The 12,949-nt window shown below is 37.7% G+C and overlaps 1 long non-coding RNA gene across 2 annotated transcripts in view; it reads right to left on the bottom strand.

Annotated features, from left to right (window-relative positions):
* The window catches only part of LOC109023603 (uncharacterized), a 480,000-nt gene that overhangs the window by 210,237 nt on the left and 256,814 nt on the right, over positions 1-12,949 (bottom strand). The window lies entirely within an intron of this gene.

The raw sequence follows: 12,949 nt of genomic DNA, 5'->3' as shown, positions 1-12,949 counted from the left end.
AAAATCAGATTAATCCAAAGTGGAAGTACCACATAAAATTATCCCAGCTAATACCTTGCTGAAAAATATATTGTAATAAAAAATGCATGGTATTCCCAGAGCCTGGTTTTACCTTCACTGTAATGCGTTTATCACAAACCTCAAAGATGGTGGACCAGAAAGATGCATGGAGAGTTGTTGAATCTCTTCATTAGCTCATTTACATTACACCTCAAATGTATGTTTCCATGGGTGAAGTTTGGAAGAGCCATCAGCACTAATATATCTATATCAAGATTTCTAGAAAAAATGAGCATTCACTAGCAACTTTGATGGTGACATCTATTGTCTTACTTCTGGGAATGAGTCTAGGAACTAGCATGCCACTATGATGTACTTATAACATACTCTCTGCTTGTTTTATATTATATACATATCGGACAATATCCCAAGTGATTATGTATGACCCTTTCTCAGACAAGGTGTGGACTTACTGTAGGCAAGCTGGATGAAATATATACATATATGTGGGTCTATACAGAATAGACCAAGCTGAGAAAATAATCTTAGAGTTTGAATACCAGTTCTTTGAATCAATTCATTCAGACAAAAAAAAGAAAAATCTGCCAGGAAACAGGATTATGTAAATAAGCCAAACCTGCAACTCATTGATGCCCATGAAAGAGGGACAGAGCAAGCAACTTGGGAAATATATTTGAGGATATTGTCCATGAAAATTTCCCCAATCTTGCTAGAGAGGTCAATATTCAAATTCCCCAACTTGGAGAACCCCTACAAGGCACTGTGTCAGAGGACCATCCCCAATACACGTAGTCATGAGATTCTCCAAGGAAAATGCAAAAGAAAAAAAATATTAAAGGCAGCTAGGGAGAAGGGGTAGGTCACCTACAAAAGAAAACCTCATCAGGTTACCAGTGTACCTTTCAGCAGAAATCCTACAAGCCAGAAGAGACTGGGGGCCTGTACTCAGCAACCTTAAAAAAAATTCCAACCAAGAATTTCATATCCAGCTAAAACAAGCGTCATAAGCGAAGGATAAACAAAATCCTTTTCAGATAAGCAAATGCTAAGGCAATTTGTTACCACCAGATCTGCCTCTTACAGAGTGCTCAACATGGAAACAAAAGACCAAACAAAACACCATTACTGGCCAACACAAAAACATACTGAAGTACATCAACTATTAAATTTATGAAGCAAATGCAAAATTAAGTCTACATTACAACCAAGTAACAAGAAAATTATAGTATCAAATCCTCATATCAATCTTGAATGTAAATACACACCCCAATTGAAAGGCATAGAGTGGCAAGTTGCATAAAGAAGCAAGACCCAACTGTACGCTGTTTTAAGAGAACCATCTCAAATGCAATGACACCCAGAGGCTCAAAGTAAAGGGATGGAGAAAAATATATCAAGCAACAGAAAACAAGAGACAGGTTGCTATTCTAATTTCAGACAAAACAGACTTTAAACCAACAGTGATCAAAAAAGACAAAGAGCATTACATAATGATAAATGGTTCAATTCGACAAGACTTAATCTTAAATATATATGCACACAACATCAGAGCACCCAGTTTCATCAAGTAAGTTCTTAGAGACCTACAAAAACACTTAGATAATCACACAATAATAATGGGAGACCTCAATACTCCACTGACAATATTAGATAATTGAGGCAAAAACCAAGATATTAGGGATCTAAACTCGACTTTTGATCCAATAGTCCAACAGACATCTATAGAACATTCCACTCAGCAACAACACAATATGCATTCTTCTCATCTGCACATGGCACTTTCTCCTACACGGACCATGAAACAATTCTAAGCAAATTAAAAAAAGTGAAATCACACCAACCATACTTTAGGATCACAGTGCAATACAAGAAGATATCAATATAAAGAAGATCTCTTAAAACCGTACAATTGCATGGAAATAAAACGACCTCTTCCAGAATAACTTCTGGATATTCAACGAAATTAAGGCAGAAATTAAGACATTCTTTGGAACTAATGAAAAAAATACGAAAGACTAGAATCTCTGGGACACTAAAGTGGTGTTGGGAGGAAAGTTGACAGCACTGAACAACCATGTCAAAAAATAGATCAAAATTAACCTAACATCACACCTCAAGGAATAGAAAGACAAGAGCAAAGCAACTCCGACTCCAAAGCTAGCAGATGAAAAGAAATAACCAAAATCAGAGCTAAACTGAATTAAATTGAGGTGCAAAGAAATCATACAAAAACTTTTGGAATGGAATTATACAATGAAACCAAAAGATGGGGTTTTTTTAAAGAATAAATAAGATTGATAGATGACTCGCTAGACTAAAAAAAAAAAGAGAAGATACAATACAATCAGAACTGACAAAGGGGACATTACCACTGACCCCATGTTAAATATAGAAAAAGAAAAAACCTTCAGAGTATGAGAAAAACCTCTACGCACACAAACTAGAAAACCTAGAAGAAATGGATACATTCCTGAAAACATACAGCCTCCCAAGATTGAACCAGGATGAAACCAAAACCCAGAACAGACCAATAACGAGTTCTGCATTTGAATCAGTAATAAAAAGCCTAACAACCAGAAAAAGCCCTGGACCAGATTCACAGCTGAATTCTACCACGTGTGTAAGGAACAGCTGGTATCAATCCTACTGAAACTATTCCAAAAAACTGAGGAAGAGGGACTCCTATGAGGCCAGCATCATTCTGATACCAACGCCTGGCAGAGACAAAACAAAAAAAGAAATCTTCAGAACAATATGCCTGATGAAAGTAGATGAAAAAATCCTCAACAAAATTACCAGCACACTGAATCCAGCATCACATCAAAAAGCTAATCCACCATAATTAAGTAGGCTTTAATCCTGGGAGGCAAAGTTAATTCAATATATACAAGTCAATAAATGTGATTCATCACATAAAGAAAAAAAACACATGATTATCTCAATAGACTCAGAAAAGGCTTTTAATAAAATTCAACATCCCTTCACGTTAAAAGCCTCAATAAACTAGACATTGAAGGACCATACTTCAAAATAATAAAAGCCATCTGGAACGAACCCACAGCCAACGTCATACTAAATAGGCAAGAGTTGGAAGCATTCTGCTGGAGAGCTGGAACAAGACAAGTACACCTACTCTCACCGCTCTTATTCAATACAGTACTACAAGTCCTAGCCAGAGCAATCAGGCAAGAGAAGGAAAGAAAAAGCACCCCAACAGGAAGAGAGGAAGTTCAACTGTCTTCACAGATATGGTTTCATATCAAGAAAACTCCATAGTCTATTCCCAAAGGATCCTAGATTTGAAAGACAACTTCAGTAAAGTTTCAGGATATAAAGTCAATGTACAAAAATCAGTGGCATTTCTATAACCCAACAACATCTAAGCTGAGAACCAAATAAAGAACACAATCTCAATCACAACAGCCACAAAAAGAATAAGGTATCTAGGAATTCAGCTAATCCGAGAGGTGAAAGATCTCTACAATAATTTAAAAACTTAAAAAAATCATAGATGACACAAACAAATGGAAAAACATTCAGTGCTCATAAATAGGAAGAACCACTGTTGTGAAAATGGTCATACTGTCCAAAGCAACTTATAAATTTTAAGAAGAGACTGAATAGTCAAAGCAATCTTAGCAAAAAGAACAAAGCCAGAAGCATTGCACTACCCATCTGCAAACTATACAAGGATACAGTAACCAAGACAGCGTGGTACTGGTACAAAAACCAGATACGTAGACGAATGAAATGGGTTAGAGACCCCAGGAAATACAGCTACATACCTCCAACCATATGATCTTTGGCAAAGTCAACAGAAACAAGTAATGGGGAAAGGAATCCCTAATTCAATAAATGGTGCTGGGATAACTGCCTAACCATATACAGAAAATTGAAACTGGACTCCTTCCTTAAACTGTTTACAAAAATTAACTCAAAATGGATTAAATACTTATATGTAAAACCTAAAACTATAAAATCCCTAGAAGACGACTTAGGAAATACTATTCCAGACATAGGCCCTGGCAACGATTTCATGACTAGACTCCGAAAGCAACTGCAACAAAAATAAAATTGACAAATAGACCTAATTAAACTAAAGAGTTCTACACAACAAAAGAAACTATCAACAGACAACTTGCAGAACGAGAGAAAACATTATCAGACTACATATCTGACAAAAATCTCATATCCAGAAATCTATAAGAAACTTCAATTAACAAGCAAAAACCAAACAACTCTGATAAAAAATGGGCAAAGGATATGAACCGAAACATCTCAAAAGATATACATTCAGTTAACAACTATATTTAAAAAACTATCACTAATAGAGAAATGCAAATCAAAACCACAATGAGATATCATCTTTCATGTGTCAGAATGGCTATTTTTAAGAAGCCAAAAAATAACAGATGCTGGTGAGGTTATGGAGAAAAGAGAATGCTTGTATACTGCTGGTGGGCATGTAAATTAGTTGTCACTATGGAAAGCAGTTTGAAACCTTCTCAAAGAACTTAGAACTCCCATTTAACCATATATTGCCAAAGGAATATAAATCATTCTACCATAAAGCCACATACATGCATGTGTTCGTCACAGCACTATTCACAATACAAAAGACATGGAACTAACCTAGATGACCATGAAGGGTGGATTAGATAAAGAAAATGTGTGACATATATACCGTGGAATACTATGCGGCCATAAAAAGAACTAAATCATGTCCTTTGCAGGGACATAGGATAATGGTCTCCAGCTCCATCTAACTACAGCAGGAACAGAAAATCAAATACCACATGTTCTCTCATATAAGTGGCAGCTAAATATTGAGTACACATAGAAAGGGAACAACAGGCACAGGGATCTACTTGAGGGTGAAGAATGGGAGTGTGAAGATTCAAAAACTACTTATTGGGAACTATGTTTATTATTATCTGGATGATGAAATAGTCTATACCAAGCTCCTGTGACACGTTATTTACCCATGTAAAAAACCTGTACATGTACCCCAAGAACTTAAAATGTTGGAATGAAAAAAAGGCAACGTAAAGCATTTAGCAACAGTACCCAAAAACACAGTAAGTCCTTGTTGAGGAGCAGTAGACTTTACAGTTACTTAAGAGACTATTTGGGTTGCTGGAAATGTCACAATGACATTCGGTTGAATTAAGAACTATTTGCATAATTTAACACTTTGTCAAATCTGAGATTTCAATCTATTTTAGTAACACATTCTATGAGTTTATTATCAATGTAAATATTTGCCTTTTAGAATATGGTAAGCCTTTATAAAGTGTTACATTTATATCCTAAAGTACATATTTATTGTATGTTAGGAGGGTGATAAAGCGTGATGGGGAGAGAAATCCACAGGAAATAAAAAGAGGTAAAACTCATTTTGTTTTCTTTTCAATATCAATGTGAAAGGGGATACACTATTGATCTTTAATTGTCCTCTGCCAAAAAAAAATTACCTTTTATTCACATATCATGCTCCCGAACTTTGTGTAATATTCCCAAATAAAAAGTAAACAACCTTTTAACTTCTCTTACATTGTTTATCTGCAATAAGTTAACATTTCTATTACATAATTTGTATGTGTTACGGCTATTGGAAGACCCTGAAAGATACTGGTTTTTTTATTATCATTCTAAACAAAATGTGTCTCCTAAATCTCCTAGCAGGATTTAGCACCCAGTGGATTTCTGCTTGAGGCATGTATTTTAGATTCGAGATATTTTAGATTTAAAATTCAAGTAGAAATTAATTAGGAACCTATCAGTTATTCTAAGATTTAAACTGACCTCAATTCAAATTCAAGCTAATGATTAACTTAAATAAAACACACTGATGAGTACATTAAAAAAATAGTAATAGCTAGTTACCAGGTAGACATTAAGGTATAATTGCACTTTCAATGACAAATGGTCAAGAAGTCTTAATTCTACACATATCTATATTTAATTATGAAGTTTTTAAATTTTTGAACCATAATTTTGAAATCTTACTTTGTTCTACAATTGATGACTTCCAAGATAATCATTTCATCCCAATATTTTTTCTACTTTGAGCAAGTATTCCGCAGTTCTGTATTCCCTGGAAGCTAATGAAATCTCTCAGGAGTATAGTTTTCTATGATGACTGGTGTTAATGTCTGGTATTATTTTGTATTACTGGTTTCATGTATTTGACCTTATCCTTTCTGCAATGGTTAATTCCAGCCCTATCTATGATGTGTGACCAATGATGGACCATTTGATTATTGGAAAACCTACCCAGCTATTCATGTGATTGTGACAGTGAAGCAGGTTCATTTTCACTTAATTTAATGAGCAAACCTCATTGGATCAGAAAGATTTAGCTGACTTGCTATGCTGTGCAATGGCTGTCCTTGCTTACAACCTAGCCATTTATAATTTCCTTTTATCTATTAATTACCACTTTTTAAAATTCTTTAACTCAGTAGAAACACAATGTCACAACACATTCCATTCATTTGGTATGTGAATTGATGGTTTCCATTAGAATTCACTGACTTGAAATTTATAAAGCACAAATAATTGGAATCAGAAATAACAAGGTTGGTGGGAATGTAGGTCATACATTGCTGGTGGGGATATATAACAGCATAGCTACTTTGGAGAACAGTTTGGCAGTTTCTTAATAAAGAAATATGTACATTTGTTATACACCTCAGGAATTCTACTCTCAAGAATCTACCCTAGAAAAGAGAAAGTTATCTCCACACAAATGCTTGTATGCAAATGTTTACAGCAGCATTATTGTTGACAGCCAAAAAGTAAAAGCAGTCTAAATACCCATCAACTGAATGAACAAACAGAACACTATTCAGCAATAAAAAGGAAAAAAAATACTGATGTATGCTGCGATATGAACGAACCTCAAAAACATTATGCTACCTTAAAAGAATCAGAGGCAAAAGGCTATATATTTAGGTAAGTGAATAATTTTGGAAATATTTTAGAGTTAGACCAATACATTGGATGTAGGAAACGACAGAATAAGAATGTAGATGACTTCTAAAACATAGCCAAAAAAGGCAGATATTGAACCCATTTAATGACATGAAGACAACTGTGAAAGGTAGTTACACCTAAAAGCAAGAAATTTGAGATGCCCTACAGAGATCCAGGTGAGAAGTCACAATGCAGCCGGCCTCCAGCTGTGATGAGTCATCAGGCCTGAAAATATAGCGATGATATTTAGAGCTATGACTTTTTTTTTTTTTTTTTTTTTTTTGGTGACGGACTCCTGCCCTGTCTCCCAGGCTGGAGTGTAGTGGCACAATCTCAGCTCACTGCATCCCCTGCCTCCTGGGTTCAAGTGATTCTCCTGCCTCAGCCTCCTGAGTAGCCGGGATTACAGGCACCCACCACCACACCCAGCTAATTTTGTATTTTTAGTAGAGATGGGGTTTCACCATGTTGGCCAGGCTGGTCTCAAACTCCTGACCACGTGATCCTCCCGCCTTGGTCTCTCAAAGTGCTGGGATTACAGGCATGAGCCACCCCACTCAGCCCAACAGGACTGATTTTTATAGGAAATGTATAGCTGGAAAGAAAGACTGAACCCAGAATCTTAGGACAGACCAGCAGGTAGAAGCCATATGAAGAGAAGTCAGCAAATGAGAGTGAGGAATGAACAGAGGTAAAACCTGGGTCTAGTGGTAAATAAAATAAAGAGAAGACATTTTAATGGAATAGAAGAGAATAAATACAACTATAGAAGAGTAGAATTCTGCTACATTTATTTTAATTGACTAATGTGTATTTCATTATTTCTTACTGGTAAATATATTCTGCTAATTAAGCTTTGCATTTTGACTTCTTTTAATTTAACAGAATTTTCTCCGCATTCATAATGATGCCATAAGCCTGTTTTAGAAATAAATCATATGCAATGATTATTATTACAAGTATTTGAAAATTCCAAGCAGCTGTAGTCAAAAATTCTCACCAGTCTAAAGCTTCAACAAATTATCAGTTCCCTTATTTACATAATGTATTCAAGAAAAGGTGCCAGTATGACAATAAAGCAATTCCTGTAGAGAGGGCAAGAGTAGATGAGAGTCTTAAATGAACTGGGAAGTCTATTGAAGAAAAATTTATCTTGAATGTTCATTAAATTTTTTAGATTAAAATGCATATACAAATGAAGATCAGGGCCGGGCGCGGTGGCTCACGCCTGTAATCCCAGCACTTTGGGAGGCCGAGGTGGGCGGATCACAAGGTCAGGAGATCGAGACCATCCTGGCTAACACAGTGAAACCCCGTCTCTACTAAAAATACAAAAAGCTAGCCATGCATGGTGGCACATGCCTGTAAGTTCCAGCTACTCGGGAAGCTTAGGCAGGAGAATGGCATGAACCCGGCAGGTGGAGCTTGCAGTGAGCCGAGATCACGGCACTGCACTCTAGTCTGGGCAACACAGCAAGACTCTGTCTCAAAATAAAAAAAAACTACTACTATTACTAATAAAGATCAGTGGATTTCTTTTATCTTTCCACATACAGTTTTTCAGTCAGCTACTGTCTAAACATGCAATTAAGTTGTTATAGGCTAAAAAGCCAGTAAACAAATGCACTCATAGGGAAGAGGTGTGGTCTTTCTCCCTTCATTCCAGTTCCTTTCTCTGTGCCTGGTATAGAATGCCTAGGTCCTTCTTGCCCACCCTCAGAATCAAGAGACGATCATCACTGATCAGGGAGGAGCCACCTGATGTCCAGTCCGTTCCCTTAACCCTTGGTTCAGTTCAAGAACTAGTCACTTGGTTTTTCCATGGAATGATCCACATGAAAGTGTTACATTCTTGTTATTTTTAACCATTTGAGCTTAGCAACAACTGAACAAAGAGTAACCATTAACTAGTTCTGGTGAAACAAAATTATGATACAAATTCATGAACTCTAGTTGCTTGTTACTGAGCAAAAGCAGCTCTTAACATAATGCATATGTCCGACAGTCACCACTGAAAGGAAAAACAAGAGAACAGAGAAAGCAAATTGTGTGCCTGAATGTGTTATTTTCCTGCCTTATAATTATTTCCCCAGAAACCCACTCCAGGATAAACTTACGCTATGAAACACAAATTGTTTGGCATATTATATTTTCTAGAATACATATAAAATTGGCCCTTATGGCTCCTTGGAGAAATGTCTGATTGTATGTCTGAGGCAGGAAATATAAGATGAGCCTGGAGCCTGGAGCATCTAGCAATGCCAGAAAGTTAGAAATTGCTAAAGAAAAATATGAGCCACGTCAAAAGGATGTAGGAGTCAACCTGAAGGAGCTCCCAATGGCCAAAGCTGAACAATGTTGAGCAATAAAACAAATTATGATAGCATTTTACTATAACTCAAAGAATATAAAAAATCTCTAAGTCAATATTGGTATAAATAAATGATTGGATAAGTAAATGTCAGAAGGGATAAATTTTCCTTAAAGAAAAATTCTAGATAATATATGTAGATTTATTCCCTCCAAGGGGTATGACGTAATTCCCCTCCCGATGAGTGAGGGCTGGATTTATTCACTAGTTTCCAAAGAATAGAAAGAAAAGGAAAAATAGAAACATTACAACGAAAAACCTTGGCAATGACCAATATTAACATCACCATTTAAAAGTCATGTTGATGTCATTTGCCCCGAGATAAAGCAATAAGCGGGCCACCTCACTCCTGTAATATTCTCTTTCCAAACTCATAACCCCAGTCTAATCATGGGAAAACATCAGGAAGTCCAATTTGAGGGCTAGTCTACAACATATCTCACCAGCACTCTTGAGAACAGTCAAGGTCATGAAAACAGAGACAATCTAAAAGTCAACAGGAGCCTCAGTGTAATGTGGCATTCTGGGTGGAATCCTAGGATAGAAAGAGGGCATTAATTTAAAAAAAATGAAACCCAAATAATCCTTGTAGTCTAAGACGATTGCATCAATGTTAATGTTTTAGATTTAACAATGTACCGTGTCATGTAATATGTTATTTGAGAAAGTTGGGTAAAGGCTGTATGGAAATTTTATTTGCAACCATTATGTAACACTAAAATTATTCCTAGTTTATTAAAAAAACATGGCTTTATATACTACACATAAATAGATGTTTGTCAAGAAAGTCACAAGAGTCCTTATTTCACTTTCTCTGGGGATAAAGGCTGGCAGGGAGTAAGGAAAGGAGAGAAGCAAAAATGCGGTCTCAGGTGAAGTCTAGCCTGGCCTCCTCCCAGTGGATGGCACTGGGGCATGAGTCACCTTCACACAGCTGTCTCCACCTTGTATCAAGGGGCTTGGCCTTTCGTACACCCCCTATCAGGTGGCAGTCATTGGCCATTGCTGCACCTGGGAAGTCGTGACATTTCTGGCAAGATGGCACCCATCACTGAAAGAGTAACTCCCCTTCTCTAGAGTTACCCAACACCTTAGAAGCCAACATTTACAGCAGCCAGCAAAGGCTTCCTAAGGTGATCAAGAGTCTGGGCTGGGCTCCGCTAGCTATACAGAGATCCTTTTCTCTCTCACATGAACTTCAATTCATCCAGGCATAGCTTCTCTGAAATCCTATTTGGCTGTAATACTTATAGAAATTTGTAAGAGTAGAGTGGGGCAAACAATGGTCCTATTGCTGCAGGTGATTCCTAAAGCTGTAACTGATTCTTATCTTCCTCAATATCTACTGGTTGGAGTAATTGCCATTTTGAATCAAAACCAGGTGTGAGAAATGCACTCAGATTTTATTAATCTGTTGAGCAGAAGAGGCAAATAATGTCATAAATAATGAACCAAAGTTGATTATTTCGACATTATATTCAAATTCTATAGAATAGCCAAGACACCTTAAGACCATAGTGTGATGGACAGAAGAACTAACCTCCTGGAGGAGGCAGCTCCCAGCTGAGAGCCATACCCAGGAGGTGAGCATGTCTGATGCCTGAGTGGCCAAAAACAAAAGTGATTGGGAGATGGGTGCACTGGGGACCTGGAAAGGCACCAATTATACCTACCATGAATACCATGAACAAAAAAGAAACTAAAGAAAAAAAAAACATGGAACAAGAAGAAATGAATCACCATGAATTAAAATGAGAAGATATTTTGGGGAAACGAGTGACAACATTATAATACCAAAAAGAAGAACCACTTGCTTGTGGTTCATTGAGCCATGATGAATTTCAAGAGGTTTCATTTATATTTACACTTGTAGAACGTGGATTGCATATGACTTTTTTTTTTTTTTTTTTGAGATGTCTCGCTCTTTCACCCAGACTGGAGTGCAGTGGCGCTATCTCGGCTCACTGCAAGCTCCACCTCCCAGGTTCACGCCATTCTCCTGACTCAGCCTCCCGAGTAGCTGGGACCACAGGCGCCCACCACCACACCCGGCTAATTTTTTTATTTTTAGTAGAGACGGAGTTTCACACTGTGTTAGCCAGGATGGTCTCGATCTCCTGACCTCATGATCCACCCACCTGGGCCTCCCAAAGTGCTGGGATTACAGGCGTGAGCCACCACGCCCGGCCGCATGTGACATTATTTTAATGCTGATAACTGGAATGAAAATATCAAACAGGATAAACAGTGAAGTTTTAATAGTTCAGTATTCCAGTGGCAAATATTTAGTATTTTGAAAATCCTGCTGCAAAGATAAACTCAAATTGTCAAGACACATTTTAAAGTGTCCAATACCCAGATCAAAGACCTTTTTTAAAGTTTGTATTAAATATAACCCTGAGATAATTCTTCATAAAGTTGTTTTAATGGGAACATCACTGGAAGGAGCACCAATCGGGCAGAAAGGATCAACTCTTTGGACATTTTAAGCATTGAGAAAAAAGTAAGGTGACTCTTGAAATGTGCATGGCTTGGCCACAGGATGAGAATCTGGGTGCTAAGTATTAATAATTTTCTAATTAATACTGACCATGTTTACAGGGTTTGTTGGCCATTTTAGTGAGCCGATTAGATAGCACGCATGAACTCTACTGGAGCCGCTGGGATTTTGCAGGTGATTGCAAAGCACTTTGTAAAGATTTGTGTGACATCCAAGCCACAGTAAGCACTTTGGCCTATGAAATGTTGGCAAAAGGGAGATTGCACAAAGTCAAGCGTAGGCCTTAAAACACCTGTCTCTTTACTCGTCCTGTCCTTTTGTGTCTGCCCTCACCACGAGAGGAAGATGCTATGGTCCACCACCATTCAGGAAGGATGGAAGACATGTGGAGCCAAGCCACCCCAGTGGCTGCAGCATGCGGCAGAGCTCCTCAGCTGAGCCCAGTCTCGGTCAGCCAGACCCCAGCTAACCTGCACATCCATGCAAATAGATGTGTATTTCCATATGCCTCTGCAATTTGGTGTTCATGTTTCATGTGGCAAACACTAACGGAGTCAGCCGATTTTGCCCATGTCTACTCTCCACACAGGTATCTTGCTATGGATCTAAGTTTCTGTCTCTTTCAGCCCTGCCTCTGTTCCAGGTGCAGTAGCACCACTGGGAATGCAGCCATCTCAGGCCTTCTGATCTCCCGTCCTTTCTGACGACCCGATATTGAGGCCTGAACCTGGTATAAATTATGTAAGTCTTCATAGGAATTAGTTGCAGAGAGAACTGTGGTGATTATCCAGTAAATACGATGCTAAAGAATACTTTTGTTGCCTGTTGCCTGTTAACCTGTGTGGGACGGGGAAGTAAGTAACATTTAATGAATACCTACTATTGATGCATAGGTTATTTTATGGTGGGTTCTAACGCCCAGTATCTCCTGCAATGTTTTTACTAAGTGTTCCCATGGGTATCATCACCCTCAGAAGGGAATCAAAACTCAGAGGTTATATTATCTGGTAAAGGTCAACCATCTGGGAACTGCTGGACTGAGCTGCAGACCCAAGGCCATTTGGTGCTAAAGTGCATTC

Source organism: Gorilla gorilla, chromosome 18 (assembly GCF_029281585.2).
Source record: "Gorilla gorilla gorilla isolate KB3781 chromosome 18, NHGRI_mGorGor1-v2.1_pri, whole genome shotgun sequence".
Lineage (NCBI taxonomy): Eukaryota > Metazoa > Chordata > Mammalia > Primates > Hominidae > Gorilla > Gorilla gorilla.
Note: the sequence above shows the minus strand (reverse complement) of the source record. Positions and strands in the feature narration are given on the sequence as shown.